The 10,881-nt window shown below is 42.2% G+C and overlaps 1 pseudogene; it reads right to left on the bottom strand.

Annotated features, from left to right (window-relative positions):
• Positions 227 to 10,881, bottom strand: part of LOC109847491 — a 43,762-nt pseudogene continuing 33,107 nt past the window's right edge.

The following is a 10,881-nucleotide window of genomic DNA, read 5'->3' as shown; positions in this document are numbered from 1 at the left end:
GACATATCACCATATCTGTTTTGAAGATATCATGAATTCGATTGTAGAAATTTACTGTATGTTGTAGTTCTGTTTCCTCTATTTATCAACTTCTTCTCTAATTTCCTTAAGATCTCCTTTGGTAATGATTGAACTCATACTTCCGACGAACGCATAGAAGTAGTTAAGGTAGCTCTAACCTTCTTAAACCAAACAAGATAACTTTTGTATCTTAGTGAAAATGAACTTAGTCAAACAAGCTAAAGCCCAAATCATCATTGTCAGATTCATCAGTAAGATCGACTTTTTCCGCTAATGCAACAGGGGTGATGGCAATAGCGAATTTTCTTGGATCCTTGAGATAGTTCTTCAACTTGCATGAAGGTGTATTCAGTGTCAACAACACCAATAAAAATATTCTTGTAGGTATTGATAAGCACCCAAGGCGCAGCTGCAAGAGTTGGATAAGAAAGAGCCATAGACAACGAAGTAACCATAGAAACACCAGCTGCAAACTTGTTAACGGGGTCATCCTCAGTGAAGTTGAGCACCTCTGGGTTAAAGACAGATCTATTGTCATAAACAGAGAGAACCACAAGCCCATACTAGAAGGACCTTATCCCAAGTTTGGTTAGGAGGGCAGCCTCAGAAGAACCCACTTAGTCTCCTTTCTTGATCAACTAAACTGGGGTAATGATTTCAACAATATCCTTGTTAATCTTGGTTGGAATGTTAAGTCATTTGGAAGGATGAGTTGCGCGACTGATCGAGCTTGATAGTATTAGCATTATCAATTATAACCTGTCTGTACTCATCCAAAAATTAGTTTCTTCTCTGCTTTCATCATCTTTATGGCCATTACTAGCTTCTTTGAGTATCTGAAGACGATTGCCAAAATGCTTGTGTTGAAAGGCCAAAAACACACAAACGAACCCCACATCTAGGATTCAAAGCGCTGGGTGAACTTTGTATTTAGAAGTTCAACCAATATGAATGCAAAGTTCCTGTTTTGGGTAGGATTTTTGCCTAAAATCTAGTCCCGATTGATAGCTCATAGCTGTCTATAAATAGACCGCTGGGGTCAAATCAAGAGTCATTTGACTCTTTCATCTTGTCAGAAATTTAACAAAATTTTTTCGTTTAATTTCTGCTGGATATCATGTCCCCAAGATATAATTTTGAAGATAACAATTTATTCATTATGTGTATCACTATGAATATTATTATGCACTAACATAATCAATGCAACTTTCAACATCAAATATGAACAAATGCAAGATGAGTTCAAGGCATCATGAAGTAAAGAAGATGAAGAGCTTATACATCAATGTACATTTTACATTTTCTTTACTTAGATATTTTTGTACAAGCCTTGATCACTCACACATACACACACATAGTGATTAGAACACACTAACATATACTTAGTGTGTTGGTTAACAATAGAAATCCTCTATGTTAACCATTAGAGTTTATAACTTATCATTAAGTATAAAAATATCTCATTCATATCAATTTTTACCACTTAGTAGTCGACCAATAAGACTCGTAATTGACTACTGAAGTTTAGATAAAAAATATAAGTTTTTGTCAAATTATAGTCTAGTCGACTAATGACCTTTTATAGTCGACTACTAAACACTTAGGTAAAATCTCAGTTTTTGTAAAGTTACAATGTAGTCGACTACTAGACTATATAGTTGACTACTAAAAGTTATTTCAGAAATCTAACTTTCTGTTGTTTATAGTGCAGTCGACTACTACACAGTATAATCGACTATTCAGCTTTGAATTTGAATTTTAGACTTTTTGTCGTTTACAGAGTAGTCGACTAATGACCAGCGTAGTCGACTACTAAGAAAAATCTTGAATTTATAGAGTCTGTTTTAACTCAGTGTAGTCGACTACAACGACTACTAGTTGACTACAAGGACTACTAGTCGACTACAACGACTACTAGTCGACTACAGTGATAGTTTTCTGACATTTTAAAATTTGATTTACTGACTGTTTATAGCCATTATTTTCATTTGAAAACTCTTTGCATGATTCTCATGTTCCTCTTCTTTTGATTTCATAAATCCATACATTGTTATGATTTATTTAAAAAAAAATATCCCTTCTTGATTTTGTTTCCTTATACCCCTACATATAAGCAAATTATTTTCCTTTTTTGGATCCTCATTTCATCTCTTTGGGGCAAATATGATAAATGTTTGGTTTGTATATATACATCTTAAAATCTTTGTAACACCCTTCATGATGTTATATATACACATGTGTTCTTATTTCATGTGAGTTGTTTAGCATTTTTTTACTTGCTCACATGTTTTGCCATGATCTTTATTGCATACACTCCATATGGCTTTTTGATAGGGGGAGCTATTCCCTATTCTATATTTGTTTTTATACTCACCTATGTTTATTGATAGGGGGAGCTTTCGCTCTCTTAATTCTTTTGTCCCCTTTTTGATGTTGTCAAAGGGGGAGAAATATTATGAGTATATTCTTTCTTGTTTATATGCATGTGAATTATAAATTATATATTCATTTCCTTCATGCATATATTTTTTTTTGTAAATTGTTTGTCATCATCAAAAAGGGGGAGATTGTTAGCCATCTTGTTTTGATGATGTTTAACAAACAATTTACTTCTAATGTTATTTGTCTAGTGTTTATGTTTTCGCATTTATTCTAGGCAAACAACGAGTTGGAGGATGGATGGAATAGCGCTTCAACGATCATATCAAATGGAGGTTGACGGAATTGTGGAGTGAAGCATCGTACAATTCAAGTTCAAGATCCAAGTTTCAGCTTCATCCGCAAGATATATATATAGTTTCTATGCATATATATAGTTATATATATACATACATGTGTTTTTGAGTATTCATGTTTATAAATATGAAATCACATGTTTCATATTTATTATCGTGTTTTAGTATATATTGCATAGAATATGTAATTTTGTGAAAATTTTGTTTTTCTTAGTTTTGGAACTTAACAATAATCATATACATATTTTATTAAGTCTACAAAATCATTGTGCAAAGTTTCAAAACATGGTTTAGCCTAAATGTCAAAATTCATATGTTTATATTTTTTATGTTTTGGACTATTTTGCAAAATGAAGCTTTTTTACAAATGGGAAATGCAATTTGGAAAATTCTTTTTGTAACATGTTCATTTACATGTTTATATACAAATTCTTTTTGTAACATGTTCATTTACATGTTTATATACATTTCCCAAAGTTTTATTATTTTTGGACTTCATTTGTTATTTTTAACAATTTTCCAAAGTCTTAAAAATCAGCTTTTAAAAACTGTTTTTCTGTAGTATCAGATTTCGGTCGACCGCACCGGTCGACCGCTGATGTGATCATTCATTAGTGGGTAGCAGAGAGTTTGTCGGTTGACCGCACCGGTCGATCAGAAGCTTGAAATTTCCATCGATCGACCGCACCGGTCGACCGAATAAGTCTTTGCTCGTTTTCTCAAGTTGGGATCTGGATTGCGGTCGACCACGAATTTTTTCGGTCGACCGCCGCTCAGTTGGGATCTGTTTGTGTCAAAAGTTGCCTTTTCCATTGTTTTCAAACCTGTTACACCGTTTATTGATTACAAGTTCAAACTGAAAAGAGAGTTGATCTTTTTATAAGATCTTCTTACAACGAAAAATAAAGATTACAACTTTATCAAACAAAACGCAGCAGTAGTTTATCTGGATAGCGGGGTTTATTTTTATGCAAAGGGCTGAGACGATCCATTATGCTCATTTTAACTCGGGATAAGTCCACATTACCGTTGGGTTTTACAGGAGGTGAGGAAGTCATCGGAACAAAAGCAGGAGCTGTCGGAGACTTGAAGCTGGTCGCAGGAGGTGAAATTTCTGCAGACGGAGATAAACCAGCTCGGTGGTTACGCGGGTCAGCAATTGGTGGCTCGGCCTTGGCCGAGCCAGCGTTTGGCGGCTCGGCCTTGGCCGAGCCAGCGTTTGGCGACTCGGCCTTGGCCGAGCCAGCGTTTGGTGGATTTTGGCCTCCAGATTTGACGTGGTTTTGTCAGTTTAAAGTCTGCAGTACTTGTTTGTAGTTTCTTGGCCTCTTGTACCAGGATTCTTGCGTGCGCAAGTAAAGCGTGGCGCTTCTTGGTTCGTTCTTCAAGAGTGGAACGTGTCCTCTTAACGGGGACCCATTCATTTGTCATTGGTTTGGACCAATCGCTAAGTCGCTGTTGTGCCTGTTGGCGTCCTCTAGACTTCAGATCCGCTTCGTAGCGGATTCCATCCACCGGCTCGGAGGCCTTGGCCAATTGGCGTGCTAGGCGTTGACGCCGTCTTTGACGCGCCCTCTTGGATAAAGTCGGCTCGGCCTTGGTAGCTTCAGCTTCACAAGGAGTCTCTTGAACCGCTGCGGGATGAGGTTCTTGATTTTGAACCTTCAAATCCAAATGTCCTCGACCTTTCCTTGTGGAGTTTCTCCTATTCCTACGAGGGGAGGATGATCGGGAAGAGGAGGATAAGTACTCTTCATATTTTGCTTGGTCGAACTCGTACTCGACCTCCTCGTTGATCGGTATGACGATCTTTGGTTGCGACACTACAGCTTTTGCAGAAAAGCTGTCGGCTCCCACTGTGGTCGCCAGTTTATTTGTGTCAAAAGTTACCTTTTCCATTGTTTTCAAACCTGTTACACCGTTTATCGATTACAAGTTCAAACTGAAAAGAGAGTTGATCTTTTTATAAGATCTTCTTACAACGAAAAATAAAGATTACAACTTTATCAAACAAAACGCAGCAGTAGTTTATCTCCCGCTGCTTTGCGTGGGATCTTTGCCTGTGCCGGGGACGCGTTAGTCCGTGGACCACCGCAGACCAAAGCCGATCGACAATATAATTACGCTCTTGTTTCACGAGGGAAACAATTACGGAAGCGACAATCACGACCAAGCGAGATTGTGGCTCTTCTCGAGATTAAAACCAAGTTTAATCCGGAGGAAAGAAGGGAAAAGAATCACAAACCTTTCGAAGGGGCTTTCTTTATGAAAGTGTTCGCCAAGCTCTGATGATTCTCCTCTGAAATTCGTGGTTGACTGGTCAATTTGACAGCACCTCGCCTTCTTAATCTCAGATCTCCGATCCCCTTGAAAGAAGACCTTAGGCTTCTATTTATAGGCTTTTTGAGATGTGTCTCCTAGTAGGAATTGATGTTTAAACGTTATCTGCGGTTTATAACTGTCTAAACGTGTTTATGGATAACCTCAGAGCAGTTGGAGAGGTTTTGGGACGAAAGAATCCTTAAAAATCATCGAAATCCGTGTTTGGGGAGGTTTTGTATCCAACAAGAGTCCTGGTGACTCGGGACTGTGCGAGTCAGCTTCTGGTGACTCGGAACTGTGTGAGTCAGCTTCTGGTGACTCGGAACTGTGCGAGTCAGCATTTGGTGACTCAGCACTGTTCAAGCTTCTAAGCAATGTTTCGTGATTCTTCCAGCTTCTTTGTTTTGCGTACGCTTCGTCGCCTTGCTGATTCGTCGGTTTGTGCCGAGCTTTGGATAATAACGTTTATCGTCTTTTCCTTGTCTTGCACTGTGTTTGAGGACCTATGGGCAATTTTTAACGCCTACAAATGGCAGCTCCTCCAAGCCGCCAACGAATGAATGGGTCCGTGTCAAACGAAATCGTTCGATTGTCGAATATCTGTAAGAGTTCCGGTGCTGCATTTATTGTCTGACCGTTGTTGGAATTTTAAACTTAAAGTCGATTCCTGATTTTCTAATCTTTAGCTGACCATCGATTGTTGGCGTTGAGTTTTTATTTGCGCCGCGTTGTCCGGCGTAGTGTTGTTGAGTTATCCTTAAGAATATTTATAAAAAAATATTCTCTAGGAACTTCCCAACCAAAAATAGGGAATAGTTTATACTCATATACCTTATTGGAGTATTAAGAAGCAGTTTATACTCGTATACTCTTCGGAGTATTGATTCTTTCGTTGCAACGCATTGATCGGCGTTGACCTAGGGTTACGCGTTGACCGGCGTTGACCTTAGGGTTTTGAATGTCGTACGGTGACTGTTTGATCGCAACGCGTTGACTGGCGTTGACCTTTTGATCGCAACGCATTGACTGGCGTTGACCTAGGGTTACGCGTTGTCCGGCATTGACCCTAGGGTTTCGAATGTCGTTGGATGCTCAAGTCACGAGACCAACTAATGAAGCTGATGCGTCAGTGACTCTTCGTATTTATAGGATTTTTGGCAAACCCTCAGCCATCAACGGATTTGACGTGCTCTTACCGATTACCGTTTGACTCGGGCTTACATGCGGATTGTCTAAACCCGTTCCGCATGTGACGTTGTGATAAAGGAATGAACTCCCTCAGACTTGATGCTACGACTTCGAATACGTAGACTTCGCCATTGTTATGGGAATAGGCTACCCAGCAACGTGTTTTAGACGCTGACTTATCCCTACTTAGGCTTCGGGATAAAATTCCCCAGAATCGAACTCTGGTGTCTTTTATTTCGGAGAAAGACTAAACCGGCGACGCGTGTTAGGCGTCGGCATATCCTTTCTTAGGATTCAGGATGAAATTCCCCATGCGTGTAAGGCATGGATTCTGGTGTTATTAATAACAACCTGCCACAATATGTTGAATATGTGAACGGGTGTTCTTTTTGACGGTTAAGAACTAACCGGCAGCGCGGGTTAAGCGCAGACTTATCCTTGCTTAGGTTTCAGGATAGAATACCCCAGAATCGAACCCTGGTGTCTTTTTGTACGGAAAAAGACTAAACCGGCAGCGCGTGTTAGGCGCAGACTTATCCCTGCTTAGGATTCGGGATAAACTTCCTAAGATGAATCCTAAATTGACAAATTTTTTGGAAAAGGTTGGTGTCTTCTCTTGGGGCAAAGACGAACCCGAAATGGGAGAGGAAGAATTTTATATTCTATCTCCCGACACTGAAGAAGAAGAATTTTATATTCTATCTTCATCTGGAAAGGAGACTCGAGGTGGGATCTCCATCCCTAGAATCCGGAAAAGTGAAACTAAGAGTGAGATCCCCACTCCGAGAATCGAAAAGATTCAGATAACCCTAACTGTTGGAAGGTTTGATTACCGAACTAAAGATGAATTCCTCGTTTATCGAGAGTGAATTGTGGTTTTGGTCCTAACTGTAGGAAGGTTTGACCAAGCAGGAGTTTGAGATGACCCTAACTGTAGAAAGGTTTGATCACTCGATTTGAAAGTGGACCTCTCGTTCATTGGAGGAATCGAGAGGGGATTTTGACTGTGGTCCTAACTGTAAGAAGGTTTGACCAATTGGGAGGTTTGAGACGATCCTAACTGTAGGAAGGTTTGATCGCTCGATCTGTGGACCTCTCGTTCATTAAAGGAATCGAGAGGGGATTCTGGTTGTGGTCCTAAGGTTTGACCAGGTAAACGGTGGGTTTAGTGCTTATCACTTTATTTGTAATGATCGGGTTATCCCTAAGAAAATTACATGTAACATTCTTTCAGGAACTTCCCGTTACATGAATTATCCACCCCCAGCTTTTCTTGTGAAACTGGGTTTATCATCGTATCGGTTGCATGATCGGGTTATCCTTAAGAATACCACGCATGGCACTCTCCAGGAACTTCCCGTGGAAGAAAGGAAATAGTTTAGACAAGAATACCACGCATGGCACTCTCCAGGAACTTCCCGTGGAAGAAAGGAAATAGTTTAGACTCATATACTTATTGGAGTATCAGGGAGCAATTTAACCTCTTATACCGGTCGGAGGATTGAGAAGCAGTTTGTACTCATATACTCTTTGGAGTTTTGCCGTTCTTATTTGGCTTATCTGAGCGATATGACGCCGGCTTCAACCAAGGTCTGAATGCTATTCTTGAGAGCAAAGCAATCCTTGGTGGGATGAACGATCCTCCTGTGGTATGCACAGTACTTTGGGTCCGTAGTATTGTTAGCTTCCTCCTGATTTGTGATAGGTGGTAGCTTGATCCTGTTGCTTCCAAGGAGGGATTCGAAGATGGCTGGAACGTCTTCGTCCTTAAAAGAGTACTTTTTTTGGAGTCTCAGACCCGAATCCTTTTGCTGCCTTCGGGATTGCTGTTGTGACGTTTGATTAGCATCATCAGCAGCTACAGGTGCCTTGCCCTTACCACGAGAGGTGAAGTTTGAGTTGAGCGGATTAACTGTCGGTCGGTTCCTCTCGGCCTTCTTCCTTCGGAGGAAGCGTTCGGCTTGTTCACCGCGCACCTTCAAGTCTTTCCAAGTGTCAGACGGTGCTGTTCCCATTGCTTCCAACACGTCCAGTGCAAGGTTGTTGTGGCAAGTCTGGAGAATGAACTCCTCAGTGATCGGGTCCCGACAGTTCATCACCTTGTTCCGGAACCTTTTGACGAAGGTGTCGACTAACTCCTCGTCCTTCTGCTTCTCATCGAGTAATGATCCGATAGATACCTCGGTGTCATCGTCGAAGAAATTGGTGAGGAACATGGTCTCCATATCGTCCCAGCTGTTCACGCTACCTGGCTTGAGGCGGCGATACCAATCGAAGGCGGCTCCGCAAAGAGTGCCGACGAATGACCGCACCATCAGAGGCTCATTGCCAAAGATTACCCCCAGGTATGATTTGAAATAAATCACATGCTGAGTGGGCGAACCCTTCCCATCAAACGGCGTGAAGTTGATTAAGTTGAACTTCGCCGGATACGGGATTGATTCCCATTCTCTTGGGTAGGGACAAGGAATGCCAGTCTTCTTTATCTCTTGAGCGGAAATCAACGTATTGATTTTGCTCTCGAGGTTTTTAATCTTCAAACTTTCACCTGTATTTTCGTTAGCACGATTCTGAGGTGGAAGTGTGGCGTTATGACTAGCATTCTCGATACCACCCCCTGCATTGTGTTCTCGCGGGGAGTCTCGATGTTAAGATTTTCTTCTACCTCTGAGTCGCTATCTATCTGATTAGCGGTCGGACGAAGACTAGATTCACCGTGCTGGTTTGTCAGCTGTTGGAGTTGTTGTGCGTGTAAATCTTTAACACGTTGTACAGCCATCTCCATTTCAATTTTAAAATCCTCCTTTTGCTTTGCCAAAGCTTCTTGAAGAAGTTGAGCCATCTGTTCTGTGGTGATCATGAACGACTCTCGAGACTGTCCTGTACTAGATACAGTAGCATCTGAAGCGATCGCTGAGTTAGCATCCGACGCTTCTTCGTCTGAGGACTGTCCCCTCTGGATTCTGTTGTAATTGTAATCTCTAGGCCTTATAGCCCCGGTTTGCAGCCGAGTTAACCGTTTGGACATTTGTGAAAAGGGCTCAGGGTTGTAGCGCCGCGTGGACTTTCCTTTTTCTGCCATATTAATCGTGAATTCCGAAAGTTCACGTTCCTGAACGGGTGGCTTTCTTTTACGGAAACGTCTTGATTTATTTCTCTCCGTTTCTGTAGAAAGTCTTTCAAACACTGAAATCCTTTGCGAGGCAGTCTTGGAACAGTTACATTCTGCTAATACTGCCTTGATGAGTTTAGTACAAGGACAACGAGAATCCCTTTCTCGGGAGTTTCTCTTCCGAGATTTACTCATACCCCCAGTCTGATAGTACAGCTCATCGATATTATTATCGGAGCCACCTATCTTGTGTTGGCATAACCCTCTTATTCTAACATCGTCTTCTTCTGACGAATAAAACTCTCTTTGAGGATATATCGCTCCGTTATTATTTTCAAGAGTCGCTCGTTTGAAAACTCGCCTCCGCGCGCGTGAGGGTTCAACAGAATCTCGAACTTCTACCCGTAGCCCAAGGCGAGCGGTTACTGGTACTTTCTCTGTATGAGGAGTTTTTGAGTTACTGGAGACTCGCTCCCGTCCCCCATTTTGACCAATCAAGCGGGGTTTGTTTTTATGCAAAGGGCCGAGACGATCCATAATGCTCATTTTAACTCGGGATGAGTCCACGCCGCCGTGGGGTTTTACAGGAGGTGAGGAAGTCATTGGAACAAAAGCAGGAGCTGTCGGAGACTTAAAGCTGGTCGCAGGAGGCGAAATTTCTACAGACAGAGATGAACCAGCTCGCGGGTCAGCAATTGGTGACTCGGCCTTGGCCGAGCCAGCGTTTGGTGACTCGGCCTTGGCCGAGCCAGCGCCTTGGCCGAGCCAGCGTTTGGTGACTCGGCCTTGGCCGAGCCAGCGTTTGGTGACTCGGCCTTGGCCGAGCCAGCAGCCTGTGCCTCGGTTTTTTCGGGCTTTGTTCTGGATTTTGGCCTCCAGATTTGACGTGGTTTCATCATTTTAAAGTCTGCAGTACTTGTTTGTAGTTTCTTGGCCTCTTGTACCAGGATTCTTGCGTGCGCAAGTAAAGCGTGGCGCTTCTCGGTTCGTTCTTTAAGAGTGGAACGTGTCCTCTTAACGGGGACCCATTCATTTGTCGTTGGTTTGGACCAATCGCTAAGTCGCTGCTGTGCCTGTTGGCGTCCTCTAGACTTCAGATCCGCTTCGTAGCGGATTCCATCCACCGGCTCGGAGGCCTTGGCCAATTGGCGTGCTAGGCGTTGACGCCGTCTTTGACGCGCCCTCTTGGATAAAGTCGGCTCGGCCTTGGTAGCTTCAGCTTCACAAGGAGTCTTTTGAACCGCTGCGGGATGAGGTTCTTGATTTTGAACCTTCAAATCCAAATGTCCTCGACCTTTCCTTGTGGAGTTTCTCCTATTCCTACGAGGGGAGGATGATCGGGAAGAGGAGGATAAGTACTCTTCATATTTTGCTTAGTCGAACTCGTACTCGACCTCCTCGTTGATCGGTATAACGATCTTTGGTTGCGACACTACAGCTTTTGCAGAAAAGCTGTCGGCTCCCACTGTGGTCGCCAGTTTGTTTGTGTCAAAAGTTGCCTTT

This window comes from Asparagus officinalis, chromosome 7 (genome assembly GCF_001876935.1).
Source record: "Asparagus officinalis chromosome 7, Aspof.V1, whole genome shotgun sequence".
Classification (NCBI taxonomy): Eukaryota; Viridiplantae; Streptophyta; class Magnoliopsida; order Asparagales; family Asparagaceae; genus Asparagus; species Asparagus officinalis.
The sequence above is the reverse complement of the archived record's forward strand: the minus strand, read 5'-3'. Positions and strand labels throughout refer to the sequence as shown.